The sequence below is a fragment of the Bombina bombina genome, chromosome 3 (genome assembly GCF_027579735.1).
Source record: "Bombina bombina isolate aBomBom1 chromosome 3, aBomBom1.pri, whole genome shotgun sequence".
Classification (NCBI taxonomy): Eukaryota; Metazoa; Chordata; class Amphibia; order Anura; family Bombinatoridae; genus Bombina; species Bombina bombina.
Window position 1 is genome coordinate 588,220,426 of NC_069501.1, and position 14,597 is coordinate 588,235,022.

Below are 14,597 nucleotides of genomic sequence, written 5' to 3' on the forward strand. Positions count from 1 at the left end.
GGAATTATTACCAACATCCAAATACTGGGGCTATCCCTAAAAGAGGTAATCAGTATACCTATGGAAATGATAGAAATCAACAGAGACTAAATAGCTATACTAAAGAAGGAGATTGATATAGCTATAAAGGATTTCAGTCTGCAAATAGATTTAAGCCGTTATCAAATGAATTAACTCCTGAGAAACAACATTATAAACAACTAAGTAAGAATGGTAACCAATATCATTACCATTTTTTAGGGGGGAATCAGAGAAAACACTCATTCCGTACGTCCCCAAAAAAAGGAAGGCAAGAAAAAGAATACCCAAAACAAGCTTCCCCAGAAATGCCACAGTGGAGAAGGGTGGCATCAAAACAACAAAAAAGGTGGGAAGAAGAAGGAGGGGATGTAGGGCAGGAAAGAGAATACAACTCCATGTATGTAAAGATTTTTAACCTTTCTGATAGGGTCTTTTCAACTAGGGAACTAGAAATTTTAAAAAAAGGTCTGTCTTTCGTGCCCACTAAGGGCCCAAATTCTTTTAATTTATTTATAGACCTCCATAAGTTCATCCGAAAATTGACCCTAAAACGACATTTTGAGAAATCAAAAAAAGAAAGATTAACGTATTTAAATCAATTGGATCCAGTCAAAATAAATGATCAGGATCTGGATGCTATTCTGGCCTTAGAGGAGCTAGCCAATACAAATACATCATTAGATGACAGAAATTTTAACCCAAATCTTGATGATACTGCAATCGATTCATTAACATATGGAAAACATACGGATTTTAAACCCCTTTCCACTTGTTTTCCAGTTCAGTCTAAGGGAAATTTTATCCCAGTTTTTGCGAATATGGTGGAAGGAGATCTAACAAATTTATACAAAAATTACAAAATTAAAAAAGACAATTTATCATTTAAAGATAAACAGACCCTTGAAGCTTTAAATAAAGAAAGAGAAATAGTTATAAGAGAGGCTGACAAGGGAGGCAGTATTGTAATTCAAAACAGGATTGATTATATGGCAGAAGCCTATAGACTTTTAAATGATACAGTCACCTATAGAAAGATACAATCTGATCCTACGGAGATATTCCTTAGGGAATATAAATCATTGCTTGATACTGCCAAATATCATAAAGTTTTGAATGAAAATGAGTGGAAATTTCTTGAACAAAAATATCCGAAAATGGCAATATTTTTTATCATTTGCCTAAAATTCATAAACATGCTTCATGTCCACCGGGTAGACCAATCGTCTCCGGTATTGGTTCTATGACCACGAAACTTTCAGAATTTGTAGATACTTATCTACAACCAATTGTACCTCTGTTAAAATCATTTCTGAAAGATACGCCTCATACCCTTCAAAGAGTTTCTAACATAGATTGGGAACCAAATTTTTAGTGGGTTTCACTCAACGTGAGTGCATTATATATGAATATCCCACATAATTTGGGTTTAAAGGCTATTAAATTTTGGTTGGACTCTAAAACCACTCTAGAGAATACTCGTAAAGAATTTCTTTTGGAATATATTAAATTTATTTTGGAAAGAAACTATTTTTGTTTTAATGAAGAATTCTACCTACAGGTTAGCGGAACTGCGATGGGCACGAAATTTGCCCCCATTTTCGCTAACCTGTATATGGGATTTTGGGAAGAACTACAGATTTGGGCAAACAATCCATTCTCTGATAATCTAGTTACATGGATGAGATTTATAGACGATATTCTACTCATCTGGAAAGGTGATAATGAATCTCTCAAAGAGTTTATAAATCATATTAACTCTAATGATTATAACCTTAAGTTTACATATAAAGTAAGCTGTGACGAAATTGAATTTCTGGATCTTATTCTATATCATCAAAATAACAAAATCCTTAGCAAGCTGTATAAAAAAACCAACCGATAGTAATGGTTACCTGCACGCCAAAAGTTGCCATAACCCTAGTTGGGTAAAGAATATTCCTTATGGCCAATTTCAGCGTGTCAGGAGAAATTGCAGCAAAATAGAGGATTTTGAAAAAGAAGCATTAACTTTGAAAAATAAATTTAAGTCCAAGGGATACTCCAACAAAATAATTGATTCAGCTTATAACAGAGCTAAGGATTTGAATAGGGAGGTATTACTTTTTGGGGACAATCACATTCCACAATCAGAAGAAACAAGACAAGTTAAAGGACTGGAAAATAATAATAAAAAGAAAAAGGATTTTGGGGTAAGTATGATCACAACCTATAGCGAGGGAGCAATAGATATCAAAAATATATTCAAGAAGCACTGGCATATTCTGAAAAAAGATAATCTTTTAGATGATATCACTAGTAAGGGACCAAACGTGGTCTTCAGGAAAAATAAAAATTTAAAGTCAATGCTAGTTCCTAGCAAATTGAAAAAACCTACCACCAAGCAAAATTGGCTAGAAAAAAGATCTATTGGCTTCTTTAAATGTAATAGGGCAAATTGTATGTCATGCAGTCACCACTACTCAGGAAATAGAGTGACTAAAAAAGTTATCTCAAATTCTAACAATAAAGAAGTGGAGATAAATGCACTTGTGAACTGCAGATCAGAATTCGTTGTGTATCTACTTCAATGTGGGTGTGGCCTACAATACATCGGCCGCACGACACGCCCCTATAAAAAGCGCTTGTTAGAACATATAACTAATATTAAAAATGGTGAAAAATCACATAATCTTTCTGTACATTATATGCACTTTCATAATAAAGATCCCTCTTGTCTAAGAGGCACAATTATTGAATTCATTTCAGCCGTTCCCAATGAAGATAGAGAATTGGCCCTGAGAAAACGTGAAACATATTGGATCCATACATTGGATACCAAGATACCAAGGGGTCTAAATAAAGACATTGATTTGGCAGCTTTTTTGGTATAAATATATTCTGTATTTATTGTCCACCTTAAAAATGGCTGCTTCTTGTTTTTAGCTGCAAAATATGGATTTTAATTAATATATGTATTTTTTTCTATTTGTAATAATATTTCATATTTCATCTTTTTTTAATATTTATTAAATTTTGGATATGTATATGTATGTTAAATATAAAATTTTAATGATGAATCTTTCTTTTTAGGTATATATGTATATACTTTTGTTTTAATCAAATATGTATCTATTTTTTATTATGTGTTTCATGCAGTCACTGCTCCTGCTATATCTATTATATGTATTTTTATATCCATTTATCAATTGTGTTACTTCTACCAAAATTTAAATTTAAGTAGTTACCCTTATTTGTTATATTGTGCTGTATTTTCATTCATTGCGCGATCTGTCCACCTTAAATATCCGTGATAGTATTCACAGTCAGATCACATGACCATTACATGTGACGTTTTGTGCCAATCACGCAAGTGAATGAAATATCCAATGAACGGTCGGGAATCACGTCCAATCAGATAGCGAGAATTACGCTCCAGCAAACACACCGCTGGTTTTAAAACATTGGATCTATGCTCATGTAAGTTATACCGTACTTCTATCCCTCTGAGGAAGGAGACTTTGAAACGCGTCAGGGATGCTGTGCGGATACATTTGAGTTTACTGAGGTTATCTGTATGATCATATTGCCACTGTTGTTTCTTTTTGGCTTTTACTTACCTCATATCGATTGAGGTTTTTAAGTGTGAGTGGGCTGACTTTTGGTGTCCTGTAATGTGGGGGTATTAAATAAAGACATACTTCACTATCTTTGGACCCTTGTTTGTGTTTCCTTTCACATATGATGAGCCATCAGCTTCTCCAGTGAGGATCGTACATACCGCCTCAGCATACAGCACTTTTTGATTCATCTCCAGGCTGCTGCTTAGACAAACCAGTCGAAAGGAACTGCAGGTGCCTATGAGGATATTTTCTGAAGGGTGATTACTTACCTCATATCGATTGAGGTCTTTTGAAGTAAGTGTTTAGAAAAAGGGGAGATTTCATCCCTGTAGATATCAGTTTATTTCCATAGAAGACTGGCGCAGAACAAAAGACTTTTATACATTTTCATCTAGTGGAGGCATAGTGGGAGCCTTCACGCAACTATCCAGTTCAGCTGCCTATCTTCAGATTTACACTATCTTATGGACTTATCATTATTTGCATAATACATTTATTGATACTTGGTATTTATTTTGACTGTTATTGTGATTCTTATTTTATCCATTAATTTTTGGTATGTTTCCTCACATGACATCAGGATAGCGCAGTATTCGCATCTTTTTTTTTTTTTTTTTTTTTATTTAATTTGAAGAATAAAAGTAACAATTGGGGACACGCAGGGCCCCTGATCTGAAAGATATACACAAGAAATTCAGACACGCAGGTCCGAAGTAAATACACATACTGAAAAAGGTACTATGTAAACAGAAAATTCCCTTGAAGCATGCAAATAAAGATGATATGAAGTCCTATTTCCCTGCTCGGGTAATATACAAGTTAAAACTAGCCAGTAGGGAAACTAGTATTGTTTTGGGATGGTTAGATTTGTGGCGAAAGTAGTTCGCCTAGTTTGAACCCTGGTGTGGGTTCTATAGAAATGGGGGGAGGGGGGGGGGCGGGGTGAGCTGGTACAGGATGCCTGATGCAAGTAACATACAAATGATTGGGTATAACACATTGTAAGGGTAGTGGGTGAGCAGTGCTTGTTTAGGGCATAGCATATCTCTCATACCCTCCTTTGTAATATAATAAACCTTAGACTATTGTGGATTACATAAAACTGGGCCATCTTCATGAACGATACGGGGCGTTGCTGCACGTCATCACTAGACTGAGTAGGTTAAGCCTACAAATATCTTGTCGGAATAAGTTATCTCACTAATAGTACGTCACAGTCCAAAAGTGAGCACAGCACAGAGGTCTGGGTGCACAGGAGACCAGGGGCACTGCCACAGCCCCCCAATAATCTGCAAATGGTACACACAAAGAGGAACTCCAGCACTCCAGTAGTAGAAAAAGGCAATTTATTAAGCAACGTTTCGGGGTCACAGCCCCTTCCTCATGCTATAGGAAGGGGCTGTGACCCCGAAACGTTGCTTAATAAATTGCCTTTTTCTACTACTGGAGTGCTGGAGTTCCTCTTTGTGTGTACTAATAGTACGTCAGTCGACTTCGAAGTAGGATGCTTGTGTTAATGAAATTTAATGCCTTCAACATCGCTACCTCTCGCTGTATAATAAAGACCTAAATTAATTGTGTCTAGGTTTACGTGTTCCTGGGTTAGACTACCTTTGTAGGATCTCCCTCAGGGCCCTGGCCACTGGCCCAGAAGGAGGAGCACGTTATGTGGAGATAGTCTCGGATAATAATGAAATGATGATACATCAAAATATAATGATAACATATAGATGTCCCTGCTAGGGGCCCCCTCAAACCCCCAGACCGGACAGATACATAAAAAGGTTTATCAGTATCACTGAAGTCATTATATCGGTAAAACAGCGAGCTAAATTAACATTAAGGTCCCACTTCATAAATATCAGACCCTTCTTCTAACAAATCTACAGTAGTCACAATGGGGTTCCATTCAATGAAAAAATGGAATGACCCAGATGATATAGTTAAAGGGGTAATTCACCTAGTTTAGGGTACTTGTACTAATAGTGTCACAGCACCATCAGACAGTGTAAAAGGTTGAAATATTCTCCCTCTTAAAAAGGATACGCATGATCCTCTATCTAGTTTCAAGGAACCTCAGCAAACGGATGTTTAACAATTATCACAGCAGGGAGTTTGGGTAGAATTAACAGCCCACCAATTGTATGGCATAGGAGACAAGATTGCTCAGTAATCATATAGGCAGTTACTAACCTAACAATAGATTTGTACAGATAGAGAACAATAATAGTATATTTCAGAAATCCATTTCTGATAAGGCTTTAGAGTTCTTATGCTGACTCTCCGTGTACCAGCGTCTTAGTTACGTGACACCTATATTAGTATTATTCAAGACTGCATACTACTCAGCTAGACAAATCCTAACACTCAGTCTCAAAATTGCTCTCGATATATATGTCTATAAACTCTACATAAGGCAGTAATAAAATAACATTTTCTAAGGTTAAATTTAATAAAGCATAGAACAAACACAAAATAAGATAATATAATACTGAATGGAAACAAGAGAAGCAAAAGATGTTAGGCATTGCATGAGTTTGCAGTTCAATTGCGCTAGTATGATCATATTTTAGCCGTGAATTGAACTATGGCCAAGTATGGGGACTTTTAAACGACCCCTGTTCTCTGGGTTCCCACTTCACAAAGGTTGTAGCGGTTATCTCCATGGACAATGTCAGCAGAAGCTACAAGTAAGAAAAGCCGCCCTCCCAGGGCTGTAAGGTAAGAGACCCCGTTATTCAGACAGAGCTGAAGAAGTATTTTGAAGCCTCCCATGTCTTTGCGCGGGTACAGTACCTGTCTCTGGGATAGTCTGTAGGGGCCCCCGGTATGAAGTGCGGCATGTGAATAATAGAGCCAGGCCAGGCTGGCGTCGTGAAATGCAGGAACTAGTTGTGTATTTTTCTGAACCCCCTCTTTTTGAGGTCTAGACGTTACCTCATCTTTCACAGTTGTAGAGCCTTTAGCACGATGTGTAACAGGTCCTGCATCCACCATTACAGTAAGTGCTGTATCCCCGCACACTCCAGCTCCAAGCTCCATAGTATCGGTTGTAATCCTGTCACATGCGGCTCGCCGCTCCTCAAACTGGTAACTGTGCAATCTCCTTGTAGAAATAGAATCAAAGGTTGTAGCGATCAGTTGCTTTAGTTCAAGAAAATGAGCATCTAGGAGCCCCATAATTTTCACTTCCCACACGGTTGTCGCCATCTTGGTTGCCCGCATCCAGTAGCAAGAAAATAAAAATTATTCTGTGTCCTCACCGTTTCACAGGTGCTTATGGTCTCCCCTGCGACAACACCGCTCCAGACCGTCAATCTTGTGTGATCAAGAGACCGGGAGAGGTGGGGAGGGGATCCGCTGACCAGCTTTAAACATTAAAGGTAGTTACTACTCGGTACTGCTTCTGGCCTGCTTCATTCAGGAGACATAGCTGCCCTAATCTTCGTAAAGGCTCATTAATCCATTCTTAATAGAAGACTCTATAGTAAGGATCTCAAGTACTATGTTAATATATATTAACTTGTAAGTTAGACTTTGATTAAATCAATTATTTGCTATCAAGCCTCAGGAGCTCCTCAAAACACGTCTGCTTGATCTGGCAGCCAGCTGCGCCCCCATATTCGCATCTTTTTGTTTATATATATATATATATATATATATATATATATATATATAACACATTTTCATATATAGAATTTAAAGTATTTCTATTTAAAAAAAACAACATAAAACAATATTAAAATATTTCAATGTATTTGACTATGAAAAGCCTAAAGTGTCCATATATATTTATGTATGCATGTGTGCACATACACATATAAACACATAGAGCTGACTCTATACTACATATATGTTTAACCCCTTTTGTAGTAATAGTTATATTCAAACAAAAGTGCAAAATTACAATATAGCATTTTACTTTTGGTTTTCCCCTGATGAGCATATCCCTCCAGGAACAAGCCTAAACGTTTTCAGGTGAGACTGAGAAATGTGTGTACACATTACATAACTACGCATCCATGACTGAACGACGGGCAGGGCCGGATTTCTCATTAGGCACAGTAGGCATGTGCCTACAGGCGCACTGCCCACATACTTAACCTCTCCCCATACCTGAGGAGGTACCCATAATAATTAAATATAACTTAGCGGCTAGCACCCCGCCACTGCTCGAAAAGACCTTCGAGCACCAACCCACAGGGCTAAGGCCTTTTTTACCCCTTCGCTCAAGTTAAAATTAAAAAGATGCAGGCCAATTTTGTTAAGGTGAACACCATCTTTTAAGAAGAAGCAGCTTCCAGACTCTCCTTCAAACTCCACATGTCTTAAACCGAAGCCACCCAATTTTGCCACAAAGCTTGTGATAGTTCTATTAATCTTTTTGCGGGATGAGTCCAATCTTTTCACATCCCAAGCAGATCTCCACGCTAATCTGCACTCAATGTCGGACCAAATGATCATTATCTCAGGTAACAATTCTTTTAACCTACCAATATCTCTTTTGATCATGTCAATAAAGTCTTTTTGTGCCAAAAACCCTAAATCATTGCCCCCTACGTGAATAATTAAAATCTCAGGTGGGTGAAATAATCTAGCCCAACTAATCACTTTAAATAATAACTGGTCCCACTTCATACCCCTAATCCCAAACCACTTAATCAATACTTTTTCAGATGAACAGCTAAGCTGCAGCCCTGCATCTCTTAATGCAGCCTCTTTTCTCGCCCAGTATATGTAAGAATGTCCCACGATCCAACAATGAATGGGACCTGCTGGAATAAAAAACTAAAGCTATAACTTATTAACAAGCTCCGGTCTCACATATAACCTGAAACATTCAGACTTCCATCTCCCAATCTTCTTAACTGAACTGACATTCAAACCAGAAATACTAGCTTCCGTCGCTGCCCCAATTCTAAATGAATGGCAACCAAATTCACTACTATTCAAACCTATCCTTTCTAACCTTTTTTTCAATACTGCTTCAAATTGAAAACGAGATAAAAATGTGCCGTCCTTGTGCACCAATAAAGGAATGCCATCAATAACTCTTCTAACTTTAAAAAATTCCCTAACTGCCGTAACTGGGCAGCACAATCCCCCAATCTCTTTCAAACAAACCCAGCAACCCTTACCTATTTGATCCGTTTTAGACTTCTTTAGCCAAATTAAAACTTCATGCGGGTTCAAAACCACATCCCTATAGCACAAGCCCCCGCAGTTCCACCTGTTAGCGGATACCAGCTCTGAAATCCTAAAAGCACCAAAGAATGCCAACAAAAATGCCACCTTGAATAACAAAACTTCAAATTGGGAAAAACAAACAAAGGGCAACACTTTAACCAATTTGACAACAATGGCGAAGACCAAAGGTCTTCTATTATCAACTGATACTTTACCCCTAATTAAACTCCTTATAGCCATTCTCACAGAAATTTTTTTGGACAGATCGACCCAACCCAACAAGTTAAACAAAAAAGACAAAGCCGCCATATTCCTCTGCACCACCGATTTAGATGTACCCTTCACTCTCCATTCTTCAATCCAGTCTAATAAAAGGAAATCCTCTTTTTCCCCTTCAAAATCAGATAATTTGTTCAACCATTGAACCCAGACAGGTAGGTAGGCTTTCCAAGTACTAGGAGCTAAGGCTCCCCTCACCGATCTTAGCAATCTAGGAAGTTCAAATGCCACATCTCTTCCGGGCAAGGAAAACCGATTTCTTCCGCCTCCGGCACAGCCTCCCGGAATCTCCGCCACTGAAAACGAGAAAGAGCGTCAGCCCCAACATTCTCCTTTCCAGGAACATGAATAGCTCTAAAAAAGACATTATGCTTCATACACTCAAAAACGAACATCCTCAGCAATCCAATCACTGGTTTCGAACTAGATGATAGGCGATTGATTGCAAAAACAACCCCCATATTATCGGAATGAAATACCACCTTTCTGTTCTCGAATTCGAAACCCCAAATTTTTAAAGCTACCACTAACGGAAATAATTCCAGAAAAAACAAATTTTTTGTTAGACCTACCACAGCCCAATATTCCGGCCACACGCCAGCACACCATTTGTTTCCAAATATGGCTCCAAAACCATGAGCCCCTGAAGCGTCAGTGAATAAATGAAGTTCACTACACAAAATTTCCATAGTCTGAATTAAAGATTTGCCGTTAAATTCCTTTAAAAAGGCTTTCCAAACTCTCAAATCTTCTTTCACCTGATAAGATAAACGAATCCGGAAATGGGGAATTTTAACTCCCACAGTGGCTAAAGATAACCTTCTGCAAAAAATCCTACCAACTGGGATGATCTTACATGCAAAATTCAGTTTACCCACTAGGGACTGAATCTCTCTCAACGAAAGCTTCTTTCTCGCGAGAGCTAGGTTAATGGAAGACACAAGATCACAAATCTTGTCCTTAGGAAGTCTGCATTCCATAGAAACAGTGTCAATACAAATTCCCAGGAAATTTATCACATGAGAGGGGCCCTCAGTTTTTTCATCAGCAACCGGGATCCCAAAATCCCTAGCTATCAGCATAAAAGAATCCATCAGAAATTGGCATGATTGGGTTCCTTCCGGACCCACAAACAAAAAATCATCCAGATAGTGAGAAACGGATGACAAACCAGAAATTTGCTTTACAACACATTCTAGAAAACAACTAAATTTCTCAAAATAAGAACAGGAAATAGAACAGCCCATTGGTAAGCATAGATCCACAAAATAGGAACCACCCACAAAGCAGCCCAACAGATGATGACAAGATGGATGGACCGGTAACAGCCTAAATGCTGATTCAATGTCCACTTTCGCCAACAAGGCGTTTGGACCCGCCTCCCGAATCAAATCTAAAGCCTTATCAAAAGATGCGTATCTGACTGCAGATAATTCAGGATCAATCCCATCATTCACTGAAAAACCTTTCGGGAAAGACAAATGATGAATCAATCTGAATTGATTTGGCATTTTTTTTGGGAACCACTCCTAAGGGAGAGACACGCAAATTCTTAAAAGGAGGGGTCCTAAAGGGACCCGCCATCCTACCCAGAGAAATTTCTTTCTGAATCTTAGCCATCACTACTTCCGGAAAATCCGATGCTGACTTTAAGTTACCTGCAAAAACTGATTCAATCCCCTCAAAAAAGGGGATATAAAACCCAACTGAAAACCCCCTCAATAGAGTGTTTGCATCTGATCTTTTAGCTTTTTTCTTACCGTACAATTCTAACCACGGCGCCATCCTTTCGACTTTCACTGGCGTCCTGGCTTTGAATAGTACTTTCTCCTTTTGAGAGGGATTTACCTTTTTTAAAGCATTTTGCGCTAGAATGGACTCCTCCACAAAAGGAGCACTCGTGCTTGTATTTACAAGCTGTTCCAAATTTACATGTTCCTTCATTGAATTGGAAGCAAAGCCCTTTTCTGAGGGCCACTGCTGATGATGATGCTGAGGAAGCATTACTTCCTCCTCCCGTAACACGAAAGGACTGAGACCTTAGCGGAGTCATAAGCTCCAACCATATTCCCATGTCCCTATCGTCCCATCTCATTTCGGGACGAACTGCAAGACGTTGACGAAACTGTTCGTCATACTTCCACCACGCAAGACCGCCATACGTGCGACAAGCACTAGCTATTTCATTGAGGTAACAAAATAGGGAAGAGCAAAGCTCAGGGTTCTTTTCACCAACTACGCTTGCCAAAATACAAAAGGCAGTTGACCAATTAGATAAAGTTTTTGGCAATTTTCTAAATTTCTTTTTACGCTCGTCATCTTCTTTTTTAGAAGACTCACTCCTTACATCATCTTTGATGTCAAAAACTTGATCCACCGGAAGCAATGAGAAAATTTCAATAAACTCTCTACGCCAAATCTTTTCTTTTATCTCTAAAGATAAATGAATACCCAAAGGCCCAACCGAACATAAGCAAGGGCGTCTCAAAGCCTGATCAGATACCTTAGGAAGCCCTACCATACTTGCACTACTTAAAATTACCGAAGGTGCCTGCTCAGGAGGACCACCTCCTGAGGGCGCAATTTGCTGAACCCAAACACCAACCGGGCCTGGAGTGCCCTCGGCACTCACCGGACCACAACCTTCCAATCTAGCTATTAAATCTTTCAATCCTTTCAACATCAGCTCACACCTTACCTCAGAAGCATTCGAAGCATTCACATTAACACTTGAACTCTCACCTGCATCATTGGACATTACAGGATTCTCCCTTGTAATGACCGTCTCCCTCCTTGCTTCCTAGCGTGTTGAATCACTACCTTTTCTCTGTTTATCTCTTTCATTTTCTCTCCTTCTAACCGGAGTCCTAGACCTTCTGGGTCTCCCTCTTTCCCTTGACTGTTTATCCAATGATCCCCAAAGAGAAGAATCGCCTAATTCTTTGTTTTGTCTGGACGTAATAGGCGAACGGGATCTCTCCCGTCGCCGTGAAACTGAACTCCTGGAACTTTTCTCCTGTCTCTTTCTTTCACTGTGGACTACCTGAGGCTGAGAGGATGCGTATTCCCTGTTAGCTAACCTTCTATCAAAAATACTAACACCCCTATCAACAGAGCCCTCGCTAAGGAAAATCCTATCACTATCATTACTAACCATAGTGTTAACTCTCGCTGAATTACTCGCCCTATTACCTTCAGAATTAACATTACCTGGAACTAAAGCTCTAATTAACTGTGATACAATATCTAAACTGTTTACCTGCTCAGACGCTGCTGGTCCTGGTAAAGCTGATTGCTCTTCCTCCTCCCCGAAATCACTGTACTGTTCATCGATCCATAAAGAGTCTGCTTCCTCCTGTATCTTAGAAGGAAACGTATCACAGCTCCGGCCAGGTGTTATAAACTCAGGATGAATAGAATCTGAAGAAAAAGAAACGTTAACCTGCCTAGAATTAGCCTCCTTATTTACAATCCTACTTGTTCTATCACTAACATTATGTTCCTTTAAAAACATCTCTCTAGCACTACCATCTAAACTGGCATTCTCCCAATTTCTAATACTCTCTGGCCTAACATCCCTCTCAGCGTTTTCTCCTCCTGTACCTGTAAAACAATGCTTTCTTTTTTCCAAAGCCTTTCTACCTGTTGGGGCGGAAGCTCCTACAGTAACTGGCTTATTCAATGTAGTATTCCTTGAGCTAAACTTGTTTGAAGAGTCTGCATTTGCTGTTCTAGGCTCACTAGCCGTTTTACAATGCCTGCCTACCTGACTAAAATGCTCCTCACAATGTTGCTGCTGCATTAAAAAAGGCTCATTAGCCGTAAACTGATCCTGACTCTTAAAACTTCCTCATATACCATCTGTGCTGTGTTATCCCGCCTATATTTACCTCAGGCCTAATTGCTGTACAAATTTCTACTTGCCCAATGTTATTTGGGCCTTCTCTGATTAAAGGCCTCAATGCCGTGTTCGTGTCCTGTTGCGGTAATAAATGATAGCCCACATGCTGCCCAACATTATTTTTATTAATGATACCCCCAGGCCTAAAGGCCGTACATTTCTCCTGGTTTGTTGCGCACTTTGGGCCTGTAGCCGTTGTCCCCTGATTTGGCGCCAAAATACTTACGTTCGCCGCCTCGCAAGATTCTTCCTCACCAGCCGCCATCTCCGCTTCTTCCGACACCTCTTCATCCCAACGGACGAAAACAGCTCCTGAAAAAGAAGAAGAAGTACCTGGTGCAGCTTCTCCCTGGAGAAACCGTGTTGCGTCCGTTCTGCTGATGTCTCCCGGTCCTGACCGATTTCTTGCAGCTCCTCTCCTTCTCACCGATGACGACCGCTGACCCGCTGCAGCTCTCACCGCTTTTCCTCTACGGCTCCCGGACTCCTGACGTCTTCCGGTCGATGGACTCAGCCTTTCTGGCGGACGGGATCTCCGCGTCGGCCTGGATGGCTCACCGCCCGCCGTGACGACTCCTCCGGTTCCTGAATCCTCTACGATCGCCAACCGCTTCCGGACCCAGTCTTCGCCCTTCGACGACAACAGCTCCTGGACCGTCGACAGGATCTTCTGCAACTCCGACATGGTGAGTAGAAAATAACCGCTTCTCTTCGCAGGTCTTCACTCCTGCTCGGCTAACAGACAAGTGAGCGACGGCTCACGTGACCACGCCCCTAATGCCTAGTGTGAGGTCATTAGCCCCTCCTCACATAGGCATTGCTCCGGGGCCTCATTTATTTTACTATGTGCTGTTTCACAAGAGAAGTATGTTAAATACATACATCCACTACACATGCATGCTACAAATATACACACAAGACACTCATCAAGTCACATATTACTATTAACTTTTATTAATATTGTTATGTCCTTATGACACTAGATTAAGAAGCATATGTAATATATCTGATTTTATAGCTCCACATTACAAAAAAAAAAAACAAACATTAGAGGGATTGACACCATGAGTTACAACTTTCAAATTCACTTCTATTATCTAATTTGCTTTGTTCTCTTGGTATCCTTTGTTGAAACGAATACCCAGGTAGGCTCATGAGCTGGGACCTAGCTGCTGATTGGTGGCTGCACATATATGCCTCTTGTCACTGTCTTACTGATGCATTTAGCTAATTCCCAGTAATGCATCGCTGCTCCTTCAATAAAGGATATCAAGAAAATTAAGCAAAATTGATAATAGATGTAAATTGGTAAGTTGTTTAAAATGTAATGCTCTATCTGAATTATTTTAGGTTTCAAGTCCGTTTAAGGATGAAATAGTTTATCAAAAGTTTTAAAAGCATTTTTTTTTCATTATTCAATGCAGTGAATTCTTATTAAAGGGACAGTAAAGTCACAATTAAACTTTCTTGATTCAGATAGAGTATGCAATTTTAAACAACTTTCCAATGTATTTCTGTTATCAAACTTGCTTTGTTCTCTTGGCATCTTTTATTGAAGAGTAAAACTAGGTAGACTAATAAGAGCTCAGGAGTGTCCAGGTGTCTTTAGT